A 13,112-nucleotide genomic window follows, 5' to 3' on the forward strand; every position below is an offset into this window, starting at 1 on the left:
CAGTCATGTAATGCATAAGAAAATATACTTCAATGCCTAAATTTTCTGTTCTTCAAGATCCAAAAGTTGAAATGCTAAATTCAGTTTGCATTTTTCCACAATGAACTAACTAGGCTAAGATATAAACTTAAAACCTGATACAGGCCGGGCACGGTGGCTCACACCTGTAATCCCAGCACTTTGGGAGGCCAAGGAGAGCGGATCACGAGGTCAGGAGATAGAGATCATCCTGGATAATATGGTGAAACCCTATATCTACTAAAAATACTAAAAAATTAGCGTGGCATAGTGGTGGGCACCTGTTGTCCCAGCTACTTGGGAGGCTGAGGCAGAAAAATAGCATGAACCCAGGAGGCGCAGCTTGCAGTGCACTGAGATCACGTCACTGCACTCTAGCCTGGGCGACAGAGCGAGACTCCATCTCAAAAACCAAACAAAAAACAAAACAAAACAAAAAAAGCTGATACAAAATTTAATTTTAAATATAAAAGAGAGCGAGCTATTTTCTAACAGTAGTAAAGTATTTCTGACATTCTCCCTTCAAACAAGCATGTTTCTAGGAGAACTTAAACATTTCCTGCCATGGACCTTTTTGTCATTTCTGTGAACTTGATGGATCATCTTCCCAGGATAATCTTTTTAAATATGTAAAATAAATTCAAATTACAAAAATTATGTTAAAATGCCATCATCTATCCAGCTTTCTAGCTCTTCTCTATTAACATAGTGTCATAGGGCATTCTTGCACTGCTTTAAAGAAACACCTGAGACTGGGTAATTTATAAAGAAAAAAGGGTTTAATTGTTTCATCGTTCTTCAGGCTGTACAGGAAGCATAACACTGACATCTGCTTAGCTTCTGGGGAGGCCTCAGCAAATTTATAATCATGGCAGAAGGCAAAAGAGGGGCAGTCACATTGCATGGTGAAAGCAGGAGTGAGAGTGAAGGGGGAGGTGATACATACTTCTAAATGACCAGATCTCATGAGATCTCACTAATTATCATGGGGATAGTACCAAGAGAGATGGTGCTAAATCTTTCATAAAAATCCAACCTCAACCGGGTGCGGTGGCTCACACCTGTAATCCCAGCACTTTGGGAGGCTGAGGCGGGTGGATCACGAGGTCAAGAGATTGAGACCATCCTGGCTAACACGGTGAAATCCCATCTCTACTAAAAATACAAAAAATTAGCCAGGCATGGTGGTGGGTGCCTGTAATCCCAGCTACTTGAGAGGCTGAGGCAGGAGAGTCCCTTAAACCCAAGAGGTGGAGGTTCCAGTGAACTGAGATTGTGCCACTGCACTCCAGCCTGGTGACAGAGTGAGACCTCATCTCGAAAAAAAAAAAAAAAGAAAAGAATCCACCCTCATGATTCCATCACCACCCATCAGGCCCCACCTTCAACACTGAGGCTTACATTTCAATATGAGATGTGGGTGGGGACACACATCCAAACTATATCACATAACAAATAAAAAGATATAGTGACTTAATTAGTCATTACTACCACAACAAAGCAGGAAGCTTAAATCACACATAAGATCTCTAGAGAAACTGCAATTTGAGTTTTCACAGTGATAAAGTCATGGATACTAGATACTGCTAACAGCAATGTAGTTTGTTACTCATATTTGTAGCTGAATAAAATACAAAATTTCACTTATACTCTAGCTAAAATAAATGTGTAATTATTTGTCCCACCCAAGATTCCTCACTGTTCCCTATCTATGAACATTTTCCCTTTGTCTGTGGATCCTGCATTAAGAATCAATCAATGATTATATTGACTATGTGATTTTCTTCCATGATAGATGTTGGTGCTATTATGATGGATAAGACAACATATACTCTAGATGATTTCTGAATCTAGCAGAAATAAACCAGACTGCAGAAATTTAGTTCTGATCCAATGTAATAACTGCAATAGCAGAGATATGTGCTAAATACTTTGGGAACATACGTGGAAAAGTGGTTACATCTTCTAAAAAGGATATTGGAGGAAGCACAAAATATGATGGCATTTACAATAATCTCAGAAATGGACAGAAGTCCACAGTAGAACAAGTTGAAAAAGACATACATTCCAGATCTAGACTATAATAAAACTGTAAAGATCCAGAAATATGATCATGAGTGTAAAATTGCATGTTTTGTTATTATTGCCTCTTTGTTGTATTTGTCCTATATTACTGCATTAGTCCATTCTCATGCTGCAATAAGGACACACTTGAGACTAGGTAATTTATTAAGAAAAGAGGTTGAATTGGCTCACAGTTCTGTAGGGCTAGGGAAGCCTCAGGAAACTTACAGTCATGGTTGAAGGGGAAGCAAACATGTCCTAATTTACAGGGTGGCAGGAAGGAGAAGTGCTGAGCAAAGGTGGGAAATTTCCTTATAAAATAATCAGAAGTCATGAGAACTCACTTACTATCACAAGAACAGCATGGGGGAACCACCCCTGTAATCTAACCATCTCCCAAGAGGTCTGTCCCTCAACATGTGAGGAGTACAATTCTGATTAACATTCAAGATAAGATTTGGGTAGGGACACAGAGCCAGACCATATCATTCTTCCCCTGGCCCCTCTCAAATCTCATCTTTCTCAAAAGTCAAAACACAATGATGCCATCCCAACAGTTTCCCAAGGTCTTAACTCACTCCAACATTAACGCAGAAGTCCTAGTCTAAAGTTCCATCTGAGACAAGGCAAGTTCCTTCTGCGTATGAGCCTGTAAAATCAAAAGCAAGTTAATTACTTCTGAGGACTAAGCTCCAATTTTCTATCTTGCCCAAATTACTACCTAAGGGGTCTAGGGAGTTGTGCCCTTCAAACTATAAATCCTCATCAGATGGGTTTATTTGACCCTATATATCATGACATATGTTTCAATCTGACTCTAGCATAACAGTATAGCAATAAAAAAATCTAACCCTAAAATGTATTTCTTTGCCATACCTTGAAATTGTCCTGCAGTCTCTTGTGGAAAAATCCACATCCTATAGAGAATTCCCTTTTTCCTTTGCTTTCCTTCCTTTCTTAGGTGGTTTTCAGGAGCTAACTACCTAAGAGTCAGGCACCCTTTTGGGTCTGATAAGAAACGTTTTACAAACTTCTCTCTCTCTCTGAAGTCTGCTATCTGAGAGATTTTTCTGCACATTAAAACTTGGTCTCGGCCGGGCGCGGTGGCTCACGCCTATAATCCCGGCACTTTGGGAGGCCGAGGCGGGCGGATCACGAGGTCAGGAGATCAAGACCATCCTGGCTAGCACGGTGAAATCCCGTCTCTACTAAAAATACAAAAAAATTACCTGGGCGTGGTGGCAGGTGCCTGTAGTCCCAGCTACTCAGGAGGCTGAGGCAGGAGAATGGTGTGAACCCAGGAGGCAGAGCTTGCAGTGAGCCGAGATTGTGCCACTGCACTCCAGCCTGGGCGACAGTGCAAGACTCCATCTCAGAAAACAAAAACAAACAAACAAAAAAACCCAAAAAAAACAAAAAAAAAAAAAAAAAGAAAAAGGAAATGAATGTGAGTCATACTTCAGCTGATACCTAGAATCATCAAAAAGAGGGAATAAGCTTGCGTCCCTCCAAGAAGTAAGTAAAAAAAAAAAAAGAAAGAAACTGTCTCAGAATTAAAAAAATTAGTAGAAGTCACTTCTGAAATCAGGAAGGCTACAGAAACTGTCTCCCCTTCTGCTCCTCCAGACCCTCTGTTCTCTGAACTTCCTTGTTCTGACAATTTCATTTTTCTTCCTCCTTCCCCTACTCCCTTGCCTCAAGCAACAGGTGACCAGAAATAGCTAGAGAAAATAATATAGCAGTTGCTCCTTTTAGAGTAAAACCCACAGGCAGAGGGGATCCTAATATAATACATGTCCCCTGGACCAAATCAGAGTTAAGGGGCCTGGTATCTGAATTCTCCAATCCGAATGAACAACCCTTTGGGTTTGCTAAGGAATTCTGATTAACACTTAAGATTTATGATTAAGAGTTCTCTGACCTATATCAGCTAATTGAGTTACTACTGGTCCCCAAAAACAAAACTGAAGAATGGTTTAGAGTAGCAGATTGGAAACAGTCTTCAGAAAATTTTGACAGAATAGATTCAACTGGATTCAACTGGAAGAGAGAAATGCAGAGACGTTTGCAATCACCTCTGTGAAACTGTACCACAGATATTCCCCAAGGTTATAGATTGGGCAAAGGTTCCAAAGTGTAAAATATGACCAAACAAAACCATGCCTGACTTTTATATCAGGTTTGAATAGACATTCAAACAGTTTTCAGAAGTACATCCCGAAACCTTTGAGTATGGTAGAAGTGACACCTTATGAAATTCTGGGTTTATTCAAGGTTGAGATACGGAGTTAGTAAGCCTAATAAACAGGAACAATGTTGCTTGGGCTTCCTGGCCCACTAGCCACCTAGTCAACCCAAATGACCAACCATCACAATCATCAAGAAAGAAAAGGAAACAGTCTCTAAAATTATGAGTTTACAACTAAAACAGCTTAGTAACCAAGTTGGGAGTTTGAAATGGTCCCATGATCCCCAGAGATCCAAGTGAAAGCAATTTGCCACTAGTTCAAAGAGAAAGAACATTTTTAAAAAGAATAAAAAAAAGATTAAATAGGTGCTTGCACAAAGTGGGCAAAGCACCCCAGAGAAAGGCACCAGAATAACTCAAAAATCAGAATAGGGATGCTCCGAGGGAATAGAGAGTTTTTCCCCTGCATCTAACTAATGCTTTAAGAGAAGTAGAAATATCCATAAATGGGGAAAATACCAAAGTCCCTGTTGACCCCAGCGCTACACTGTCAATCCTCAAATCTACCTTGTTTAAGAACCCTCTACCTCAGAATGAAAACAAAAAAGTCCAAATGGTAGAGGTTTCAAACTCTCCTATTAAAGCCTTTAAATCAAATCCACTTCAATTAGGATAACTAGTGGGGCATCATGTTTTTCTTAAAGTAGATAGTGCCCCCATATACCTGCCGGGATGGGATTTCCTAGAGATCCATAATGTTCACATCTCATTTTAACAGAAGGGGGGAAATAATTTTCAAATTGGGGGACATAGAAGATCACAAAAATCCACATGTAATATTATGCTTGTGAAAGTTAATCAAGATTCTGCACAGGAAGAATGAGAGCCTTTCTTATCTAAGGTACCAGACTCCCTGTGGGCAAGCTCTTCCACAGATATTGGGAGATTTAAATCAGCAGTCCCTATAGAGATAACCATAAATAATCCAAACCTATGCCAAATATAAGGCAATATCCCCTTAGACCTGAAGTCTTACTAGGAATCAAACCAACCATTCAGGGCTATTTAGACAAAGGACTCATAATACCCTGCACCAGCCCTTGCAATAATCCAATTCTCCCAGTTAAAAAACCAAAAGGGAAAGGCTGGAGATTTGTTCAGGATCTAAGCTATAAATAAAATAATAATTCCTAGACATCCTGTTGTTCCTAACCCCACACCTTACTGACCAATATTCTTATCACTGCTGGACATTTCTCTTTTTCTGATTTATGTAGTGCATTTTTCAATATTCTTGTGGAGAAAAATAGCCAGTGTATTTTTGCTTTCACTGGGTAAAATTGCCAATACACATGCATAGTCTTACCACAGGGCTACTCTGAAAGTTTTACTTATTTATCTTAAATACTAAAGAGAGACTTAGAATATATTGAATTTCCAAAAGAATATACTCTAATTCAGTATGTGGATGATTTATTATTGTGTTCATTCTACCAAAATGCAGAGGAGCTACTGTCCACCTATCAAAACAGTTTGCTTTTAAGATACACAAAGTGTTGAAAGGTAAATTATAATTTTGTCTCCTCCAAGTTAAATGTTTGGGACATATGATTTCCGCAAGTGGGCTGTTAATAAACCCTGAGAGAATCTCTCCTGTTACCATCTTTGCCCTGCCCAAAACTAAAAAGCAATTAAGAGAATTCTTTGAGTTAACAGGCTATTTCAGGAGTTGGATTCCAAACTACTCCTTAATGTCCCAAACTCTATGTAAAAAAACCAAAACAGACTCAGCTGGACCCAATCCACTGGGAAGTGAGGAAAAAAAAACAACATATAGAAGATCTAAAAACAGGCTTTCACCCAATCACCTGCTCTAGGCCAAACCAATTAGAGTTTTCTGGTTTTCCTCTTCACAAATTAAATAAACGGGAATGCTCTAGGAGTATTAACTCAAAACTATGGTGACAATCACAGACCAAGTAGTTATTTCAGTCAACAAATCCAGTTGCAGGGGGGCACCCTCCTTGTATGAGGGCTACATCAGCTGCAGCCACCTTATGCAAAAATGTCAAAGAATTTGTCCTACTGTCCCCTTTAACATCTATGCCCCTCACTCAGTGCGATATCTTCTAAGTGCTCACCACACTCGACACTATTCTGTTAGCCACCTCACCTTTTATGAGGTACTCCTGCTTTCTGCCCCCAGCATCACTTCAAAGCACTGTAACACTCTTAACACTGCCACCCTTCTCCCCCTTCCAGGTAAACAACAAAAGGAAGAGAAACGTGACCGCAATTTGCCTACTAATATGTTACTCTCCCCCAAGAAGATTTATGGGAAACTGCAATTGAGAATTCTGAATTAATTTGGTTCATGGTTGGTTCTTATTTAAGGGACAAGCAGGGGCAATACCAGGTAGGATATGCCATTATTTTCATAACAGAAATAATTAAAAGTGCCCAACTCCAAGGAGTCAAATCAGTCCAGAAGGCTGAATTAATAGCATTAACTAGGGCTTGCAAATTTTCTAAAGGAAAAGTGACAAATATATATGCCAATAGTTGATATGCTTTCAGAGTATCCCATGATTTTGGCATGCTATGGAAACAGATTTTCTTACTTCATCTGGAGAGCCCATACAAAATGGGCAACAAGTCTCAGAAGTTACTAGAAGCAATTCAGATGCCAAGACAACTTGAAATCATAAAAATTCCTGGGCACTCAAAGGATAACATTAAAGAAGCAAAAATAAATAATCTAGCTGATGCTGCAGGAAAGAATGCTGCTCTACGAAATATAGCCTATCTTGTATGGGAATGTATCTGTAATCCTCCAAATACCCTCACTAACATTCTTTTTCAATATCACAAGCATCTAGCCCTCAAAAGAAACATACCTGTCAGCATAAGGGAGGGATGTTTAACTCATTTAAGGAATTATGGATGGAGCCTAACAAAAAACTGATAGTTCCCATAGGTGCACAATTGCCTTTCCTTCAGTTTATTCCTGACATGATCCACTGGGTCCCTGAAAAAATGGCATCATGAGGAAGACGATACTTTTGAAAACCATCTCCCATGGTAACCCAAAATGTGTACTCTCAATGTACTATATGCCCAAAACATAACCCTGGCAAGGTCTTACATGGCTCCCAAGGTCATTTTCCTTTGCCAATAGGACCTTCTGAAGCATCGCAGTTCGATTTTTTCCAGATGCTGCCATCTCAAATTTTCAAATATGTCCTGGTGTTAGTTTATATGTTTTCTCATTAGGTACAAGCATTTCTTTGTTGGAGAGTTACCACTTTAACAGTAGGGAAAAAAATCTGTTAGAATCATTCCAGTTTGGGTAACTCCTTCTGAACTGCACAGTGATTGTGGGATTCATTTTACTGGACAAGTTGTTCAATCCACTTGCAAAATCTGGCCCGTAATAGAACATCTCCATTATGCCTACCATCCCCAATCCTCTGGGTTGGTGGAATGGACAAATGACACAATAGAAACTCAATTAGCTAAGTTGACAGAGGCGTTTAACCACCCTTGGCCAAAAGCACTCCCACTGATCTTGCTTAATCTTAGATCCACTATTTTTGGAAAACACTGTTTATCGCCCTTTGAAATTAAAACAAGGAGACCTATGAGGCTGCATGAGGGCTTATATGAACTGGCTTTATTCAAAGGGAAAATATTGCACTATTCTCAAGGGTGCCTCAAAACTTTAACAAATAAAACAAAGGTAGTAACAGAATCTTTCCACAGTGAGCTCCAGGGGCTTGATGACCCCAAAGACCACAGATTACAGCAATCAGATGGCTTTGTATATTGAAAAAGACACCAAATGAAGGATTCTGTACAGCCCCACTGGAAAGGATCTTATGTGCTTTTCACCAACTCTTATGCTTTAAAGTTAAAGGGCGTTGCTTCTTGGATTCACATTTCACACCTAAAATGAGGACCTTACCACATTCCTGACCACCCCTAGACTTCTGAACCCATCTCTGATACCCACCTGCAAATCTAGAGAACACTGGAGATTCAGTCGGTCTCTAGGGCTAAAACAAAACCAACATACTTCCAGAGACATAGGATCAGGCCAGTACTCTAACCTAAAATAATTCTCATTCTTACTTTCTTTGCTAAAGAATATTTCTAAAACCCTGGAAGTTTTAACTGAGTCCCTTAAGAAGCTGTTCAGAATCTGTGCAATCTTCATTGATATAAGTTTCTAAATGGGTATAGCTATACAGTCCCTTGCTAAAGTCAGGAAAATGTTTCACTTGTTCTTTCTCATTACCACAATCTCATCTGTCTGCTTGCCCAACACTCCTTCTGTTTTCAAACCTGAACATTTCGCCTGGTTCCCTGCAAACCTCGGCAATCTTCCTTCAGGCAGAGTGTACTTCATTTGGTATGATATAGACCAGGACAAAATGAAGACTCTTATATGGAGCAGCACCATTTTAAACATTCCCTGAGGTGCCCCTTTTTAGGGCATCTCTATTATGGGTCTACAACCAAGTATGATGCCCTGCAGGGATACTGCTGAAAAGTGCTTCAGGATGATCACTGAGGGGTTCTAACCAGGTAGAACATTGCATACCAATAGATATTGGGGATGATTGGTTGAGACAATTGCCTGGTTACAATGGGAAAAATCTAGCTGCCTCCTATGTAAACTGCCATAATTTGGCCTGCTAAATAACCACCAGCCCTGTGCTTGAGGCTGGATGCCCCTATCCAGCACCAAGCACACTGACACCGCCCTTAAATAATTATTTATGGGAGTCAGTTGGTGGACAGAGGTCCCTGATGGCACAAATTCTACCCTAAGACCAGGGTGCCACTAGGAAGCCTTATGGAATGCTCAGACAAGGGTATACTTAGGTGTAACATCCCCTCATCTAGCATCCCCTCATCTGAGTTCACGACTAACAAAGAGAGACATTCTTTAGAAAAAAAAAAAAAATTCTATCAAAAGTAGGCCACGCTATTCCAGGAAGAGGGAAAAGGATGGGAAACCGCTTTAAAAGAATGCAGCACTTGTCAAATGGATAGAAGAAACCAGACAAACCATGACAACATACTCCCAAACCAAAGATGGGAATGAGGATGTACTCTTCCCCAACAGGGGTCCATGTCTGTTTAATTACAAATAGAATCTGAGGTGGCTACACAACAATGGCCTACAATCCTCAGTACTGAGGAACAATCCAAACTCCTGTGGAAAATATATGGTCCCCCAAACTTATAGAGATTTTTGGATGGTAAATATGACCTTCAACACTGTGTTCTCAGAGCACAGACACTGAAGTTAAATGAGACTCAAAGGTGCTCTGTCATCCAACTGGCAGGAATTGGGGCTACGGTAAACAATACAAGAATACCCCCCCTAGGAAATAGGTGGGCTGTTTTAGCTGACAATAACACATAGCATACCATTTCCGTTTCAGATTGTGAAAACAGAAAAGGAGAATGGCTATGCCTTCAAACCACTTGGAACCCTGATTTTTCCCAAACTTGGCCTCCAATATCCACCCCCGTGGGACATAGCATCTGGTATATGGGGAAGGGCCACTTCTGTTGAGTGGGACAACAAAACAACACTATAGAATGATGTGACTTCTCCTGTGACAAAACCATTTCTCTCCAAAATACCAGTATATGGTGCAATACAAAAGTGGTGTGAAAAATTGATTTGTCCACTGTTAACAAGCCCAATGACAATTTAGACATTGAGCACCAGGCATTCCTTGCATTTAATTTATACCCTTCTCAGGATGTTATACCTATGGAGATAAATTGGCCAGAAGAGCAATTACATTTATTGGTCTCTCATTTAGTGTCAGTCCTACAATCCTCAAATAAGATTTATCATAAGGTTCAAATGACCCTTTATAAGGAAAGTAAACACATTGTGAATCTGATTGAAAAATATGATGATGCATTCAGTGGTTTTCATGGCTGGTCAGGTTGTTTACTCTCCTCTGACTCTACCTATAACTTTTTTGGATGGCTAATCTTTGCTATTTTTATGGTATTTTTTCACTGTATTAGCATTGCATATCTCTTGTAAATGTTATGCCAGATACAGGAAAAGAAAGAAGGCACAATTAAAGAGCCAGATCATGATAGCTAAAAAAGTAGATATGATTTGGAATTTTTAGAGTAAACCCTAGTCCTGACTCCATCTCAACCCTTAAATTATTGCCTATTACATCAGGTCAGACCATGTCCTCTCCCCGTGATCCAAATCAAGAATATTTAAAACTATCCCCACTAAGCAGACTACTCTAGGAATGAGCCTTTCTAGTTCCATAAGATCTCACCAAATGAGCAGATCAGAAAACTGTAGGAATGAGCCTACCTAGTGCCATAGGACCTGTTGCTGTTTGTTGGCCTGCATATGCATTCTGTGGAATGCTTTCTGGCCAAGATGGGATATGGAGGAGTAAGCTCTGATTTTTTTTATCTTGCCCAAATTCCTACCTAAAGGGTCTTGGGAGTCTTGCCCTACGAACTATAAATTCTCATCAGATGACTTTATTTGACCCTATATATCGTGACTTACTTTTCAATCTGACTCTAGCATAACATTATGAGACAAGGAAAAAATAACCTCAAAACATATTTATTCACCGTACCTTGAAATAGCCCTGCAAAGTCTCTTGTGGGAAAAATCCACATCCTGTAGAGAATCCCCTTTGTTCTTTGTTTTCCTCCTTTTCATTCCATATCCAGAAGATAATCAACTAAGAGCCAGGCACCCTTTTAGGTCTGATAAGAAACATGTTACAACCTCTCTCTCTCTCTCTGAAGTCTGCTATCTGAGAGATTCCCCTGCACAGTAAAACTTGGTCTCTACAGTCCTTTATCCTAACCTGAACATTCCTTTCCATTGATCCCAGGTCTTCAGATAAACTCAATCAAATACCAAGCAGAAAACGTTTAAATTTATCTACAGTTTGGAAGCTCCTGCTTTGAGTTATCCTATCCTTCTGAAAAAACAAAAACAAACAAACAAAAAAAGAAAACAAAAAAAAAAAAAACACAATGCATTTCTTAAATGTATTTTAATGATATCTCACGTCTTCCTAAAATATATAAACCCAAGCTGTACCTGGACCACCATAAGCACACGTTCTCAGGATCTCCTGAGGGCTGTGTCATGGGCCATGGTCATTCATATTTGGCTCAGAATAAATCTCTTCAAATGTTTTACAGAGTTTTACTCTTTTCATGAACACTTCCTAGACACAGTGATGGTACAGACATTAAGTAAATACAGTCATTCCAATTGGGAAAAATTGGCCAAAACAAAGGGGCTATAGGCGCTATGCAAGTCCAAAATCCAATGAGACTGTAATTAAATCTTAAAGCTCTGAAATAATCTTGACTCCATGTCTCACATCTAGGTCACATCGATGCAAGAGGTGGGCTCAAACTTCCAGATGTTATTTCTAGAATATTAAAAAATACAATAATTAAATTTATAGCACATCAGTATAAGAATTAATTTTACTGATATCTAACAATAATATGTCAATACAACAAAGCTTTTTGTAGGTAATAATAATTGTAATCACATCAAACCCAAACATATTTATAAATAAATTCAACAAAAGGTGTACAAGATTTCTACACAGAAAATAACAGACCATTACTTAGCAAATTAAGAAAACATAAATAAATAGAGAAACATATCGTGTTCATGGATGATACTTGCCCATGGATGATTATCTATAAGTTATACAAATTTGTGAAAATTTAAACTTTTAAAAAAATGCTTTTATTTTAATAACTTTAGGGATAACAGTGTTTCTTTAGTTACATGGATTAATTGTATACTGGTTAAGTCTGGGCTTTTAATGCACTAGTCACCTGAATAGTGTTCACTGTACCAAATGGGTAATTTTTCATCTCTCACCCCCCTTCCACTCTCCCTCCTCTATATCTCCAATGTCTATTATACCATTCTGTATGCCCTTGCATAAAAATAGCTTACATCCCACTTATAAGTGAGAATAGGCAGTATTAGTTTTCCTGAGTTACTTCACTTAGGATAATAGCTTCCAGTTTCATCCAAGTTGCTCCAAAAATATTGTTTCATTATTTATTGCTGAGTAGTATTCCATGGTGCGTGTATGTACCATGCAATTGTGAATTGCGAGCTGCAATAAACATACATATACAGATGTCTTTTTGATACAATGTCTTCTTTTTCCTTCAGTAGTTACTCAGTAGTAAGATTTCTGGATTGAATGGTGGATCTACTATTTGTTATTTGAGAAATTGCCATACTATTTTCCATAGAGGTTGTACTGTTATAATTTACATTCTCATCAGCAATGAGGAAGTGTTTCTTTTTCACCACATCTGCGGCATCTATTGTTGACTTTTTAATAGCCATTCTGGCTGGCCTAATGTGATATCTCATTTGATTTCAATTTGCATTTCCCTGATGATTAGTGAAGTATGAATATTTGTTCATGTTTGTTGGCCATTTGAGTTCATGACTAACAAAAAGAGATATTCTTTAGAAAAAAAAAATTTCTAAAAACTTGTGTAATCATTACGTTTGTATTTGTTTTCAGTATTAATATTTACTTATATATTTATGATATATCACATCTTTAAGCAACTTAGAAGATGTATTAACGTGTTTAAGTTGCATAGTACACCACTTGTATCAATTATAAATCAGGCTCTACTCTAAAAGTTTTACATATAATACATTGGCTTTTAATGCTAACATACATGGTTCATAACTTTTTGAAATAAATATAACTTACTAGAACATTTTTTGTCAAATTGTATATTGAAAAAAAGTCCTTATTTTTAG

The sequence above is a fragment of the Rhinopithecus roxellana genome, chromosome 2 (genome assembly GCF_007565055.1).
Source record: "Rhinopithecus roxellana isolate Shanxi Qingling chromosome 2, ASM756505v1, whole genome shotgun sequence".
In the NCBI taxonomy this organism is placed as follows: Eukaryota; Metazoa; Chordata; class Mammalia; order Primates; family Cercopithecidae; genus Rhinopithecus; species Rhinopithecus roxellana.